Consider the following 14,318-nt stretch of genomic DNA (forward strand, 5'->3'; position numbering starts at 1 on the left):
TTCCTACTACAGCTATGGCACCAGCATGGAAATCCCTCGGTGGAACTGGACTGCTAAATGAAAGCTGCTTGGCCACCAACGCTACACAAAAACACGTTCCCATCAAGTGAGTTTCAGCCTAAGTGAACAGGATGAAACCCACAAGTACCCCATATACAACAGCAATGGTAACCATTCCAAGCTCTCTGAGGGAATTTGGACTCCCACGCATGCAGATGATAAGCCTTCCTTTCCCGTGGTGTACACCTGCCCTGTCTCACTGCTACAGCTTCTTGATGTGGCCCTGGGCTTGCTGTCCACCTGTGCAGCACACAGACCTGTGTGCCAGGTACCCGTCAGGGTTGAATTCCCCCAGTTCCCAGTCCCACTCTCAGGACAACAAAGGGAAGCAAGAGTAGGGCCAAGAAAGGGAACAGCCCCAGAGACACAGACCTGACAACACAAAAACTCTGCATTTTCCTCCAGTTTTAATTAGTGAATTAGTTGATTTTAACTAGTTACTGACGCCATTAAAATTAACTAATTACTAGCATCAGCTGATGTTCCTACCTCTAGTTATTTTAACTCAGTGACATCCAATACCTCTGCACAGAATGCTTTATTAGTAGCCTTCACGGGAGCCTTAGAGGAGAGGAGAGGGACTGTTGTCTCACAAGGCATCCCAATTAAAAGTGGGAATGAGCTTGTGAACAAACTACTTGAAGGGGTCCAGAAGCCCAAGGAAGTAGCAGTGATACGTTATAAAGCGCATCAGAGCGGCAATTCAGGCACTGCAGGAGGAGATGGAAAAGCAGATGAGGCAGCCATACGAGCAGCTGTAGGTGGAACTATAAATCTATGACCTACCAGGAAGGAATCGAGAAGTACCTCAGAAAATACAACAAGGAAATTAAACTGGCTGAATTTATAAACTGTGTTAAAGATTCGATTGGGTGGTGGGTCAACAGGGACACTGGGACACTGAAGCAGTAAGGTTCTGCTGGAAGAAGTAATCCCGGGGTTACACGCCCCGTGGAGGCCACAGTCTAGGGGCAAGGTAGAAAAAATGAATCAAACTTTGGTAGGACAAATAAGGAAACTGTGCCAGGAGACACTGTTAAGTGGATGCAGGTTTTACCAACAGTGTTACTCAGGCTTTGGGTAACTCCCAGGGCACAGGAAAAAGCAAGCCCATTTGAAATACTGCACGGGAAGCCTTCTGCTGGGAATTTGGCTGGGAAGCCTGATCAGATGCATGTAACTGTGAACCAAACACTTACAGATTTTCTTTCCTTCTTAGCAAAAACTTTGAGTCTTATCCACAGATACCTCCTAGTAACAGCACCAATCCCATTACCTGCACCGGTTCACTCCTCTTCTCCTGGAGATTAGCTTTACCTGAACCTGGAGGGAAGACCCCTAACTGAGAAGCAGAAAGGACCATACCTGGTGCTGTTAAGATCAAATATTGCTGTGAAGCTTAGGGGGATGGACCTGTGGATTTGTTACAGCCAAGTGAAAGCTGCTCCTCCACAGCTGTGCAAAACTGGAATAACAGAGCCTTTGAAATTGAAAACCAACAGAGTTAATGGACTATAAATGTCTAGTCTGAGATGGTATAAATTGAAGTGTATCTCTATTAGTGTGATCTGCGTTATATAGAGAGAGATAGAGATTTTCTGTGTAAAGGTGTAAGCTTCCTTAAGTTAGAAAATTAGGGGGTAAAAAGCATTAAATGCGTTAAAGCATTTTGTTGGTTGAGTGTAGCCAGAAAGCCAGGGGGCAAAAGAAAACAAGAAGTGGTTTTGAATCCCTGAAGCCAGAACACCCCTTTGGAATTGACAGCTTCCCTAATGGGCTTTCTGAACTCCTGCAGTGGTTGTCTTCTTGGCTTCTAGATCTGAAATTAGGGATGAAGAAAACTTTAGTCCTAACAATATGGTTGGTAACGTGCTTTGTTTGCATGTACCTACTCACAGGGTGCACCTGTAGGTAGGTGCTGCACCAGGTTGATGGATAGGTGAGACTAACCTAATATAAACTACATAAGTCTCAAAGGGGGGAATTATGATGCCAGTAACTAGTTAATTTTGTTTCATTAACTTTGTTTCATGAAAAAAGATGTTAAATAGGTATTTCAAGGCAAGGGCAAAGATGACCCAGGTCTTAAAGATACTGAAAGGATGGATAACTAAGAAACTACTTAATCAAGAAGACCATTTTGTAAGGAAGAAATCCAGCACACATGCTTTTGAGTTAGTTACTAATCAACCTGTTGGAAACACCTGGCTGGAAAACAACATTAAGATTGTTATACTATGAACCGTCCGTGAACTATCCTCATTACAACACTAAAAATCACACCCCTGGTCTGAGGAGCCACAGCACGATTTTGTCATGTCAGCGGCATGCTAACCATGTAACCAGCTGGAAATTGGAGGATTGTTGTGATAAGAGCTTGTATTAAGCGTGGCTTGGGAAGTGCCTGCTTCGTGGGAAATCACCTGGTACCCAGACTTGTGCAGTGCTGAAATAAAACAGCAGCTCAGCCACAAACCCCACGTTTGAGGAGTTTCAAGTTGTGTGGCCAAACATACACGGCAGCAAAAGACCAGAATGACACAAGGTCCCTATTTTTCCCCTTTCCAGTTTTATACTTTACTGGTTTTGGCTGGGTGGATCTTGCATGAGGGGAGAAGATTCAAAAGAAACAGGCTTCTCTACGAAGCCTTTGGAGGGATGCTAGCAAAGAGGAGAGAGGCCATTTCCCACAAGAGGCATTAGCAGGAGACAGACTGAGTGGCCCCTCCCCAGAGAAGGAACAAAACCTAGAAAGGCAGGGCACAAGGGTGACTTTAAAATTAAAAATAGGTGGTTTTTTTTAGTATTATTATTTTTGAAAAAGCACACAGGCTTGGCAGCATTACGGCCCTTAACGACAAATAAAATCTGAGTATGGAGAACGGATAAAGAAGCACCCAATTAGCTCTTACGCATCTTTCTGGGGCACAGGGAAAGGAGGCTTAGAAGACAGCATTTTGGGCGTATTTTTGATGGTGCGTGTCAGCTGGAAAACCGAAATGGTTCGTCAGCCCCCTGGCCTTTTTTTACTTTTCTGCAGGAGCAGGGGCAGATGTCAGGCTGTACAGCAAGGTAGCAGCTAAGCTGCAGCTCTCTGCACATGAGACTTCAGCCACAGCAATCAACCAGATGCTGGAAGCTGCTCCAGCCTACAGGAGTCGGGGGGGGTTCAAAAACCCAGCCCTGTGCAGCAGGCCCTGTTGTTCTTCTCACCACAAACCCAGCACACCTTCATCGCCAACCTCACCTTCATCTCCAGCTAACCGAGGCTGACAGATGCGTTAGATGTGCATAAAATCCCTTGCAAACAGTACCAGGTGTTACTCTAACATCTGTAGCCATGACACCCTTCCAAATTATTTGATTTTTTTTTTTTTGCATTACCCAAATCTCTAAGGAAGAACTCAGTGCTTTGTGCCTTGGTCCTGATCGCACAACATTTCCTTGGCAACAAGGGCTTTTCTTGCATGATACAGGTGGGAGGAACAGCAATTTTCTTCCATTTCAGCGTAATTTAGCAGAGGAATACAAGAGCAGAAATAACACCACATGCCCAGTGAGGCTGACACTTCTCAGGGATTTACAGGACTCTGAATTGGGCCTGAGCAATCAGGGCTGTCACAAGCCTTCATGCAGGAACCAAAGATTTTTGTGGGCAATCTTCTGACGTGCTCGTCCTTAATAAATACGAACACCAGATCATAACAGTTACTTGTCAGCTAGCAGAAGGGGGGAGGGTTGTTTTTGGTTTTACTGTTCAGTGCTGTAAAGCTGTCCCCCATCTAGAAAAAAAAGACACCAAAAACTGGTGTTTCGAGCTAAATGTGCTTCGAAACCCACTGGCCACCCATCCCGCGGTGCTGCCGAGCTGGGGACGGCGCAGCAGAGGCGCCAGCGGCGCTCCGGCAAGGCGGCAGCCGGAGCTGGAATGCACCGAGGGCCCCTGAGGACACGAGTTTCCACTGGGCTCTTCCTCTGCGGGATATAAAATCACAAACAAGAAGGAGCCTTTGGCCATTGTTTGCCGGGGAAGGGGGGTGACAGGGAGAGGGCACGCGGCGCAGCCTGCCAGAAGGCACGGCTGAGCTAAGGAAGTCCTGCCTGGGCTTCGGTGTATCCGCTCCTCTCCAGGAGGGGCAGGGGGAGGCAGGAAGGAGAGAAAATAGAGAACAAACGATCATACAGCCCTTGAGAAAAACCTGTCTGCTCTCGGAGAGCGTATGAAGCCCCAGCATGCAGCGCCTCTCGCTATACAAAAGAGAAAGAGGAAAGAAAATCCCACCGGTTCTTCCGCTACCGTGTTCTAACACTGAAAAAAAAAAAATGGGAGGAAACAGATGTTAAGCTCTCCAGCATCAGGAAATTATCTTTTTCATGAGGGTACGCTCACTGCGGCGTATTTAGGTGAAAGAAGCAGCAAGAGAATCGCGACTTCTGCCCCTTTCTGTCTACGTCTCCACGGACGTTTCAGCCTCCCGGTGCTGCTCCGAAGGACCAGCCCCAAGGCAGCTCGCACATTTTTGCAGCGTGCACCCGGCGGCAGGAGCCCCTGCCCAGCCTGCAGGTACAGCAGCACGCAGCTGCCCACGCCACAGGTTGCTCAGCCCCTGCAGGAGTTCAGCATCTGCCGGGCACGGGACAAGACGGACGCTTTGCTGCTGCCATTTGGACAGCCACGGTGGTATTGGAGCTATTTTTTTTTTTTTTAAATAGAGGTGGAAGGAGTGAGGAGGAGAAACTTGGGTGAAACATCTGCTAAAGGGATCTCCAGGCCGTTAGCAAGCGCAGTTACGGCTTTCCAGCGCCCGTAGGAAGCGACCACAGCATTTAAGCAGCATTTCACACACTCTGCAAAACGCATTACACAAAAAGTTTAAAAAAAAAAAAAACAACTTTAGGAGCAGGAGGTGGACAGGAGATCAGTTTGGCTCCCTCTCCAGCCAGGAGGGCACGGATCTTGGTGAAACACCAAGCAGTGCTCAGTGGCACGGGGGGATCTGCAGCCACGGTCTCACCACGGTCCGTACGGAACTCAAAACTTTGGCTTGAGTAAATCAGTGCGCTCAGGTATAACTTCATCGTCACTTCCTTCCCGTTTCAGGAAGCTTCAGACTTTGTGCGATGGCTGAACACAATGAAATCAGAGCAGGAGGCTGATTCGCCTGCAGCTGAGGGACAGGCAGGGCTGCTCAGCTGCATCTGTCAGATACATTGGGCTTGTGCTGCCAGGGGAGGGACCAGCTCCCTGCTAACACCAGCCCCACACTCGGGGCTCTGTGGGCCTGAGAAATCAACGTGGTGGTGCAGAGAGGTGCCAAGCAGCTCAGGGGGTACCAACACCCGGCCCTGAGCCCTAAAACCTGCTGCCCAGCCAGCAGCAGCTCTGCATCTGCAGTGCTTGCACAGAGGAGAGGAGAGCTGCCTGCTGAGTCCTCACACAAAGCCAAGCAGCAGAAACTTGAGAAGAAAACTTGGGTGGATGAAAATCCACGGTCATTTGGATCAAAAGGTGGAGAAGGTATAAGTATATATAGTTGCAGCATTAGCCCTTGCACACCTGTTCACATTTTCGTAAACCCTTTTTTTCGCTATTCTGAATTGTTTTGCTCTCCAGCAAATAAAAGTAAGGTGAATATCAACTAGATCTGAAAGGATATTTTGCTGTTTACACCTCAGATACACAGGTACCAGAACAAAATAAGGGAGTCAGAAAACACGCCAATCCTCCAGAACAAGGCTATGTTTTGATGCATGACAGCTGCTTCCCCGGATCTTCTCAGGTGTTTGGCACCAACTGCGGCCATCGTAACAAAGAAATAATTGTCATCACATTACTTAGGCTGTTCAGTGGTCACTTAAAAGTAGTTAATTACATATAAGAACATTTAATTACAATCCCAGTAGCAGCTGTAGATATTCTGATACCACAGTGATGAAATGCTACAGTGCACGCAGATTGTGGGGTCTACACCCACGCACACCCCACTATTAGTTCAGTCCCAAATTGGAGCTGACCCACAAGGCTCATCACTCCTGGCTCCCCCCAGGACTCCCTGGGAATTGAACCGCACATCTGAGAGTGTCCAAACGCATCTATAACCTGCAGCAGGCTTGGTGCTGTGACTGCTTCCCTGGAAAAACAACACTGAACTTGTTCCAGCCACGAGCCACTGGCCGCAAGCTTCAGGAGGGCACTGGGAGGCAACAGGCTCCTGCTGCTTGTGCACAACTTTGCACTCCCGGTCAGCCAATTCAGTCGAAGTTCCTCTGCAGCTTCACAGTGGTGACATTTCCCTGCGCTGAATCCCTTAAAAATACTTTCCTTCCCCAGAAATCGTTCAGGAAAAAAAAAAGAAGCATGGCTGTCAGTAGCCTCAGCATAAGGGCAGAAATCGGCAACCAGCATTCAGCGTGTTGTATCGTACACAAAGATAGTGTCCAAATAATTGTCTATTGTATCCCGAAGACGGTACAGGAAGGCTTTTCCCCTCGCGGGGAGCCTAGAGGTCACACATGCTTCTGCCATAACATTTGCTATAAATAATCCTCGGCTGAGCACAGGTTGGGGCCGGTTACAAAGCAGAGAGAGGCAGGCACTGAGCTCCTATCGGCTTCGGCCATGAGCTCTCCCCAGAGAGTGCAGGCTCTACCCTATTGTTCCTGCTCAACTGTTTGAAAGAATTATTTTTTCCTTGCTTCTGTTGTTTGGGGGCTTTATGTATTATTTTTTTCCTTTGTCATGGAATCACTACGAGAAAAATTAGTGCCATCTTACGCGGCAGCTCGCCGATGCCAGTAGTGCAGTCAGGTGTGGAGGGTCACACTCCTGCACAGATTGCTGCGGCTCCAGGCCTCGCACGCTGTGTCTCTGCGTTAATGTGTGAGCAGCAGGCTGCAGAGAGACCTGCACGGACTGGAGAGCTGGGCCACCACCAACCATGTGAAGAGCAAGAGCAAGTGCCGGGTCCTGCACCTGGGACGGGGCAACCCTGGCTGCACGCACAGAGTGGGCAACGAGATGCTGGAGAGCAGCCCCGCAGGGAGGGATCTGGGGGTTGTGGCTGACAGCAAGCTGGATATGAGCCAGCAGTGTGCCCTGGCAGCCAGGAGGGGCAACCGTGTCCTGGGGTGCACCAAGCACGGCATTGCTAGGCAGTCGAGGGAGGTGATTGTCCCGCTCTGCTCTGCGCTGTGCGGCCTCACCTCGAGTGCTGTGAGCAGTTCTGGGCACCACAGCACAAGGACACGAAACTGTTGGAGAGTGTCCAGAGGAGGGTGATGAAGATGGTGAAGGGCCTAAAGGGGAAGACGGCTGAGGGCACTGGGCCTGGTCAGCCTGGAGAAGAGGAGGCTGAGGGGGGACCTCATCGCGGTCTGCAGCTTCCTCATGAGGGGGAGTGGAGAGGCAGGTGACCTGTTCTGTGTAAACACCAGTGCAGGGGGGACAGTGTTAAGCTGAGGTAAGGGAGGTTTAGGCTGCCCATCAGGAAGAGGTTCTTCACCAAGAGGGTGGTTGCACACTGGAACAGGCTCCCCAGGGAAGCAGTCACTGCACCAAGCCTGTCTGAATTTAAGAAGCGATGGGACTGTGGACTCAGGCACATGGTCAAAACTTTTGGGCAGACCTGTGCAGTGCCAGGAGTCGGACTTGATGATCCTCATGGGTCCCTTCCAACCCGGGATATTCTATGGCTCTGTGATATTTGTGTGCTGACACCGGCCCCAGATACACACGCAAAGCTCGGGAGGACACCGAGCACCTGGTTCTGCTCAAATGTTTTAAAGAATGATTTCGGCAGATTTCTCACCAGCTCCTTCGCACTGACCTGAGAAGTCAAAGGGTACGAAGGTGTACTCCATCACCTCCCTCGAAGTCCTGCGCCTGTCTCCAGGCCCACAGCGGGGTGGGATTTCCCCTCTGCTTGTCCCCCCCCCGGCCTTGCTCTGTACCGCAGCTTGGACAGGAGCCTTCACTTGAAGCTTTCTCTACCAAGCAGACAGAGCCATCCCCGTCCCAAAGGGGGATGGGGGGGGAAGCAAACTGCTGTGACCACGGCCTCCCTTGAGGCACAGGGGGCCTGTGGCCGTGGAGGGCAGCGGGTATCGGCTCCAGACAAGTGAAATACTGCCTGGTGCTTCTCGGCAAGAGACAAACCACGGGAGGCCTCACAGTGGCAGCTGGCGCTGCCAGCGGTGAGGTTCCAAGAGCGTTGGCCGCGCCCCTGCTGGTGGCACTATGATGTGTCACAAGGTGCCTCCGAGCCTTCTCCCCGCAATGAAAAGAACCTAAACAGCCGCTTTTTCACCCACTGCCATCGTGGTCTGGCCACCACCACACCGCTCACCCAGGCTGGCACGCCGGGTGGCCGCTTGGCAGAAGGCGCTGGTGGGGTCGTGGGGCTTGGAGCCCGTTTTGGGGGCAACGCCGCCATCGTCAGAGGGCTGACCCCGTGCCCGCTGAGCCCAGAGCTGGTCCCCACAGCTCAAGGCTTTCTTAGCTCCTCGATGCAGCCCTGCCCTGCCGTCCCCACACCAAACCCAAACAAGCAGCTTTTAAGCTGGCCCCGCTGCACGGCGTCGCCCACGTGGCTTTTCCCAGCAAAGGGGGCTGTCAGCTCGTATTCCTCATGCACCGGGGACCCCACTCGAGCCAGCAGCGGTGTCTGAGCGGAGGGAAGCCGCGTCCGATCCAATTAGCATCATTACCGATGAGCTTTTTCATCCCTCAGCCACGTCCCATCCTCTGCGCACACACAGGCGGCCGTGCCGAGCAGAGCTGCTCAGGGCACCCAGCTGGGACAGCGGAAGGACGAGCCGAGCTGACCTCATCAAGGCCACACTAATCCCTTTTTTAGGGTTAAAAAAAGCAGAACAGCTGAGCGGGAGCAGCTAAAGTTTCTTTTCATCTTTGAAAAGAAAATAAAAGAAAGACAGTTTGCAAAATCTGCTGAGTTTTCTGGGTGCTATCTCAGCGCTGCGCCTTCTCCTTGGCTCCTTCAGGAGCCAGTGCTGGACCCTGGCTGTGGGCTGACGCCTTCCTTCCTGTAGTAAAGCGACGGGCTGTCCCATATGCTCACCACATCACTCCCTTGAAATAAAATCTCGTGAGGGAGCCAATCCTTCCTGCCCACCCCACTTCAGAAACAACAGAAGAGTGCTCCCTGCACGGTGCTGGTGCCCAACACCCGGCACCTGGGCTGCACAGTGCCTGGAGGCACAGGGACACGGCCCCCAGGTGTTTTCAAGGGTTACTGGTCCCTGCAGCACATTCCCACACCAGTTGTGATTCATCATCCTCATCAGCAGAGTGGAAAAAGTGACCTCTTCCCCTGGAGGAGGCGAAAGAAGTGCGTAAGGAGAAGTATTTAAGGACATGGGCTTGCCCAGCAGGAAACCTGTGCAAAACTCGCATCCCACAGCAGCCAGGGAGATCTTCCACCGACTCCAGGAGCTCCTGGGCTCTTCCCTGCCTTTCCCTAGAGGTGAGGTTCTGACCCATCTCCACAGCCCCCAGGCCCAACCGAGCTGTCATTCATCCAGCTCAGAGCAAGGCCTCCCCAGAACCTCACAGCTAGAAACGTTTTAGACCCCATGAGGATGAGCCCTGGTTTATCACCAACTGCAGGCACAAAGACCTTGTCCCAGACGGCTTCACCTCTGGAAATTCTCCTGCACATCCCACAGATCCCAGAGAAGACAGCTGCCCTCAGTACAAAAAAAAAGCGTATTTCCCTACATTTCGCTAAATTTCCCCATTTAGGTGCCTGTACTAACCTTGACCTAGTGACCGCAGTACTCTTTTTGGCACTGCACTTACCCTCACAGCAGAGGGGATCTAAAGAAACGGGGCAATGCTGCTGAGAGGGGTTTCTCCAGCACCACCAGCCAGACCCGGTCCCTAAATCAGCAGACCCTTCCTGCTCCCCACACACATCACACCTCCACCAGTGCGTCTGGAGGGAGACAATGATGCTTTTGCTTCTCCAGCCGGTGCCAAACAGAAGAGAGCCATCAGGTCTGCGAGCCCTGGCCGTGGCACTGCGCGGATCCACGCAGCTGCCCTGCTGCAGCAGTAATTACGGGATAATCTGCACCCTGGAGCTTCCAGCTCTGTCAAATAGGTTGGCTCACGTCCTGAAATGCAATTATTTACTTACATGAAGCCTATTCATTTCAGCCTCGGTGCTACCCGGTGGCCAGAGCCCTACCTGCTCCTGCGCTGAGCTCCCAAGCGGGAAAACCAAAACAGCTTCTGGGTTGCCTGCACTCGTGGCTGGCCTGGAGCTGGCCCCAGTGGCACTGCAGCCCCCGCTCTGCACTGGCACCAAGCAGGTGTCCTGGGGGCTCCAGGCTGGGTTCAGGTCGTTCACACAGCTGCTGCGGGTGTAGGGCACCAGCTGCATCCATTTGGCATCCAAAAACGGTGAGGCAACGAGAAACATCAGCTGGAGGCACCAGGTCTAAGCCGGGGAAGTGACACCACCTGCAGCGCTCGCCCCGCTCCAGCACAAGTCCAAGCAAAGGACAAAAAAGCAGAGCAAGGAAAAGGCAGCGCAGGGAGGTTTAGGGCTAAAACCAGCCCGAGGACAGTGGAAAAGTCCAGCAGGAGATGGCAGAGCCCTGCGGCATCTCCTGGCCACCACCCTCCTAGAAGGAGACGCTCCGAGCACAGTGGAGAGCCCTTAATGAGTTTAAAACTGCCCCGTTTCACTTGTGCTAATCAAAAGTGCCTATTGTGTGCAAAAACAATGCCCACTGCTAGCTCTTGGAGCTCTCAGAAGCCCCGGCAGTGTCCACGCTCGATCCAGGGGCACAGCAGGCACGCGGCTCCGCTCTGCCACCCGCCGCAGCTCGGTGCTCGCCCGCTTGCAGGATGGCAGCAAAAAGGGGAAGAAAAACCCAGTGGCAGGGAGACGAGGGCCTTGGAAGGCAAGGCGAGGAGCGAGAGAGCATCCCTGCAGCGAGGGGGAGCGCCACCAGACTTCAGAGCCTTCAAACCCTCTTCCTGCTGCTGGCACGTGAGTCGTACCCCAAAAAAAAAAATCACATGTTGACGGCGAGAGAGGTTTGCAGGGTGAGGAGCGGGCGGGGTTTTGCGACTGGGATCACGCAGCATGGGAAATACGGGCTGTCGCTGCCAACCACCCGAGCCACGAGGATTAGTGCAGGAAGAAAACGAAGCAGAGGAAGCAAACACGGGAGTGCAGCGCTTGCTCACGCCGCTGGGATAGGGAACCGAGGCACGGGGAGGTTATAGGTGTCCTTCCTGCCTTGTGTGATCCACTATCGCTCCACGAGCCCGGCGAGGCTGTGAGAAGCAGCTGTGAGGCACCGTGGCCGACCGACCCTGCTTTCCCTCCGAGCTTTCCTTACCGCTGAGAATTCCCATCAAAAACCCAAGCAGAAAGGGACAGATAAAAACTGCGTCTGGACACAGGTATGGACAGAGCTCGAGAGCTTTTTATCTTTCCGCCCTGCAGCACAACGTGAGCTCAAAGCCCTGCGGCAGGGCCCTGCTGCCACCCCCAGCCAGCCACAGGAGAGGACATTTGGGATGCACACGGTGGGGAAGCACCCTCAGCACCCTCTCCATCCCTGCTTGTGATGCCTTTCAGCAAACGTCAGCGTCGTTCATTTTTCGAAGAGGGGCTGAAACCATTTCCTACACCTTCAGCCCTAAAATTCCTTTCACGGTTAAAGTTACTCGCAGTGAAATACACAGAGTACATGTGTCAAAAAGCCAGGTTTTGAGGAGAACCAGGCACCCAGCAGCAGCAGGCTGGGCGCTGGCAGCCCTGCACCTGAAGGGGAGCAGGGGAGAACCCCGGTCAGCCCCACCAGAGCAACGTTTGAGGACAAAAAAAGCGAAGCCTCGATCCCAAGACCTCCACCTGTTTGATGGCCAAGCCGACTCTGCTCTGCTCACCCCACGTGCTACCAAAATTTTAACGACGCTTCCAAAATGCCCCCTTCTGGCAAATTACAGCTCGGGTTTGCGGGTCACAGCCCGGCAGACAAAGCCCTAATAAATCTGTCGTTTAACGGAAAATCAGCGCTGTCGGCACCGAGCGCAGACACGAGGCTCTGCTCCGACACAACGTGGTGTAACCACCTAAAGTGACTCGGCAAATTAAACTAAAATCCCCATTTTAAAGAAAACGTACAGGGAAGATCCCAGCACGAGGGAAGATCCCAGCATCTCTACAGAGTGTTTGTGCCTTTCAACGCATTAATTTCCAGGCTGTGTACCTGCGTGTTTCATGCTTGCCTTTGCAGGCAGTAAATTATCACCGGCAATCCAAAGACCCTGGGTACCTGCTGCTGGGTACCCTGACCCCAACTGAAGCCCTAATGGTTAACCAGCGACACCCCTTAAGGCCCCACATCAGGCCAAACACAACGCACCCAAACCCAAGCAGCCCCACGCCCGAAGAGCTGGCGATGCCCTGGGATGGGGCACAAACTGGGCACCCCCCGGGGTACCTCTGGCACCTGTTTCCCCCCTCCCCAAAACCCATCGGTCACGATGTCGTGCAGGGAGCGGGCAGCATTCCCCAACTACTGGATTTAAGCAGTAGTTTTTTAGGGGGTCCCTGCCAGGGCTGTTCAGGGTCTAAGATGCTGGGGGCTGCGTCCCGACCCCGCTCTTACCTCAGCGCATGGCCCCGCTGCTGGACGGTCCCGGTGTCCCCGCTGCCGGGGAGCTGAAACGTTTTAAAACACACCCCAAAAAAAATAATAACAACAAATTTTGAAGTTGAAAAGTGACGGTGCGAGTTTTTCCAAGTTAAAAAAAAAAAAAAAAAAAATTAAAAAGTGGAAAAAGGGGGGGACGGAAGGGATGGGGGTGGAAGGGAGGGTGCCCGTGCCATGCACTGCCCCGGGCTGCCGCCCCCCCCGGCCCCCCAAACCCCTCCGTGCCCCGGTCCCCTGCGGAGCCCCCCGGCCCCCCGGGGAGGGCTCAGGGCGAGGCTGGGGCAGCCCCGGAGGGGCCGGGGGGTGCCCCGGGGTCCGGGGGCCGCCCTCGGGCAGGGGGACGCGGGGGGCACCCGCCGAGGCCCGGGGCGGGCCGCGGGGCTCCGCCGCCCCCGCGCATCCCCCGCAGCCCCGTCCCGTCGGGGCCCGCCCGGCACCGGCCGCAGGGGCACCAAAAAAAAAATAAAAATAATAATAATCAATCAAATAGTAATAAAAAGCGAAAAAGCGACTCCTAAAAGCGGGTCTCCGGCTGGATGCGAGCGGGGGGGTCCGGAGAGGGGCCCCGTGTGCCCCGCCCCGGCCCCGCTACGGCCCGCGGAGGAAGCGCGGGGGCGGCTCCGCTCCGGGCCGGCCGCCACCGCCCCGCCGGGGCCGGGCCGTACAGGGACCCGACGGCTAAATGTCTCCTTTATTTCTTAAATAAAAACGACAACGACGACGTTTTGGGGCCATTCTAAAACTTTGGAGAAACAAAATCATTATTAGAAAAGGTTTAGGGGGTGTAATTGGTGCTTTTCCACTGAGAGGGATGGTTGGGTGAAGGCACGGTGTTCTCCATGAGGGGCAGGTGTGTGCTACAGAGGGGCAGCTTAATTGGACCCCGCAATTAAGTGGGATTGCAACCATCGTGTCAGCTGTGTGAGCCCAGAGCATCCCAGCCGCCTCGCCGGCCACCAAACGTCTTCTCTGGGCAGGCAGCACCGAGCCCCTTCTGGCCTCATACGCCTGTGGCCTCCTGAAGGGGACACGGCCTCCGAAGGGGCCAGGACTCTGAAACGCAGGCCTGCTCCCACTAAACATAACGTTTTATTTTGGTTCTGTGGCTCGCAGTGGAAGCTGGAGCAGGGCCTTCTCCCATTTGGGCTTCATCACCAGGCCCTGCAGTGCCGTTCTTCTGGGTATCAGCCACGGCCACTACACCCGCGCTGAGCTTGGGAGGCAGCAGGAGCAGCACCACAGCTGTAGTCCTTCTGGAAGGAGCTTCAAACCTGCAGGGAACACCAGAAAGCAGTGGGAAGCCCTTAAATCCTGATTCTGCCAGGGACATTCCCGGGTACTTACCCCCACAGAGCTAAATGACAGAAATTACAGCCAGGCCACAAAAACCCAGTCACAAACAGGGCAAGAAATAAACGATGGGATCGGATGGAGGCTCCTTCGGGCGTTTCCCAAGGCCCACCAGGGGAGGAACAGACCCTGAAGGGCTGCAAGGAGCGGTGGAGGTGGACACGAGGCCTGGTGGAGCCGAGCTGCCATGCCGGGGCATTTCCCTGTATCTG

General features: G+C 53.3%; 1 protein-coding gene across 3 annotated transcripts in view; it reads right to left on the bottom strand.

The window, feature by feature from the left end:
* LOC311213659 (uncharacterized protein) overlaps positions 1–12,827 on the bottom strand; it is a 169,884-nt gene extending 157,057 nt beyond the window's left edge. For all 3 annotated transcript variants that reach the window (XM_084293803.1, XM_084293802.1, XM_084293804.1), the window contains exon 1: positions 12,712–12,827. The gene's annotated coding sequence lies outside the window, so the exon portion shown is untranslated. The remainder of the gene's footprint in view (positions 1–12,711) is intronic.
* Between the last annotated feature and the right edge of the window lie 1,491 nt (positions 12,828–14,318).

The sequence above is a fragment of the Netta rufina genome (assembly GCF_964035555.1).
Source record: "Netta rufina genome assembly, chromosome: 12".
NCBI lineage: Eukaryota > Metazoa > Chordata > Aves > Anseriformes > Anatidae > Netta > Netta rufina.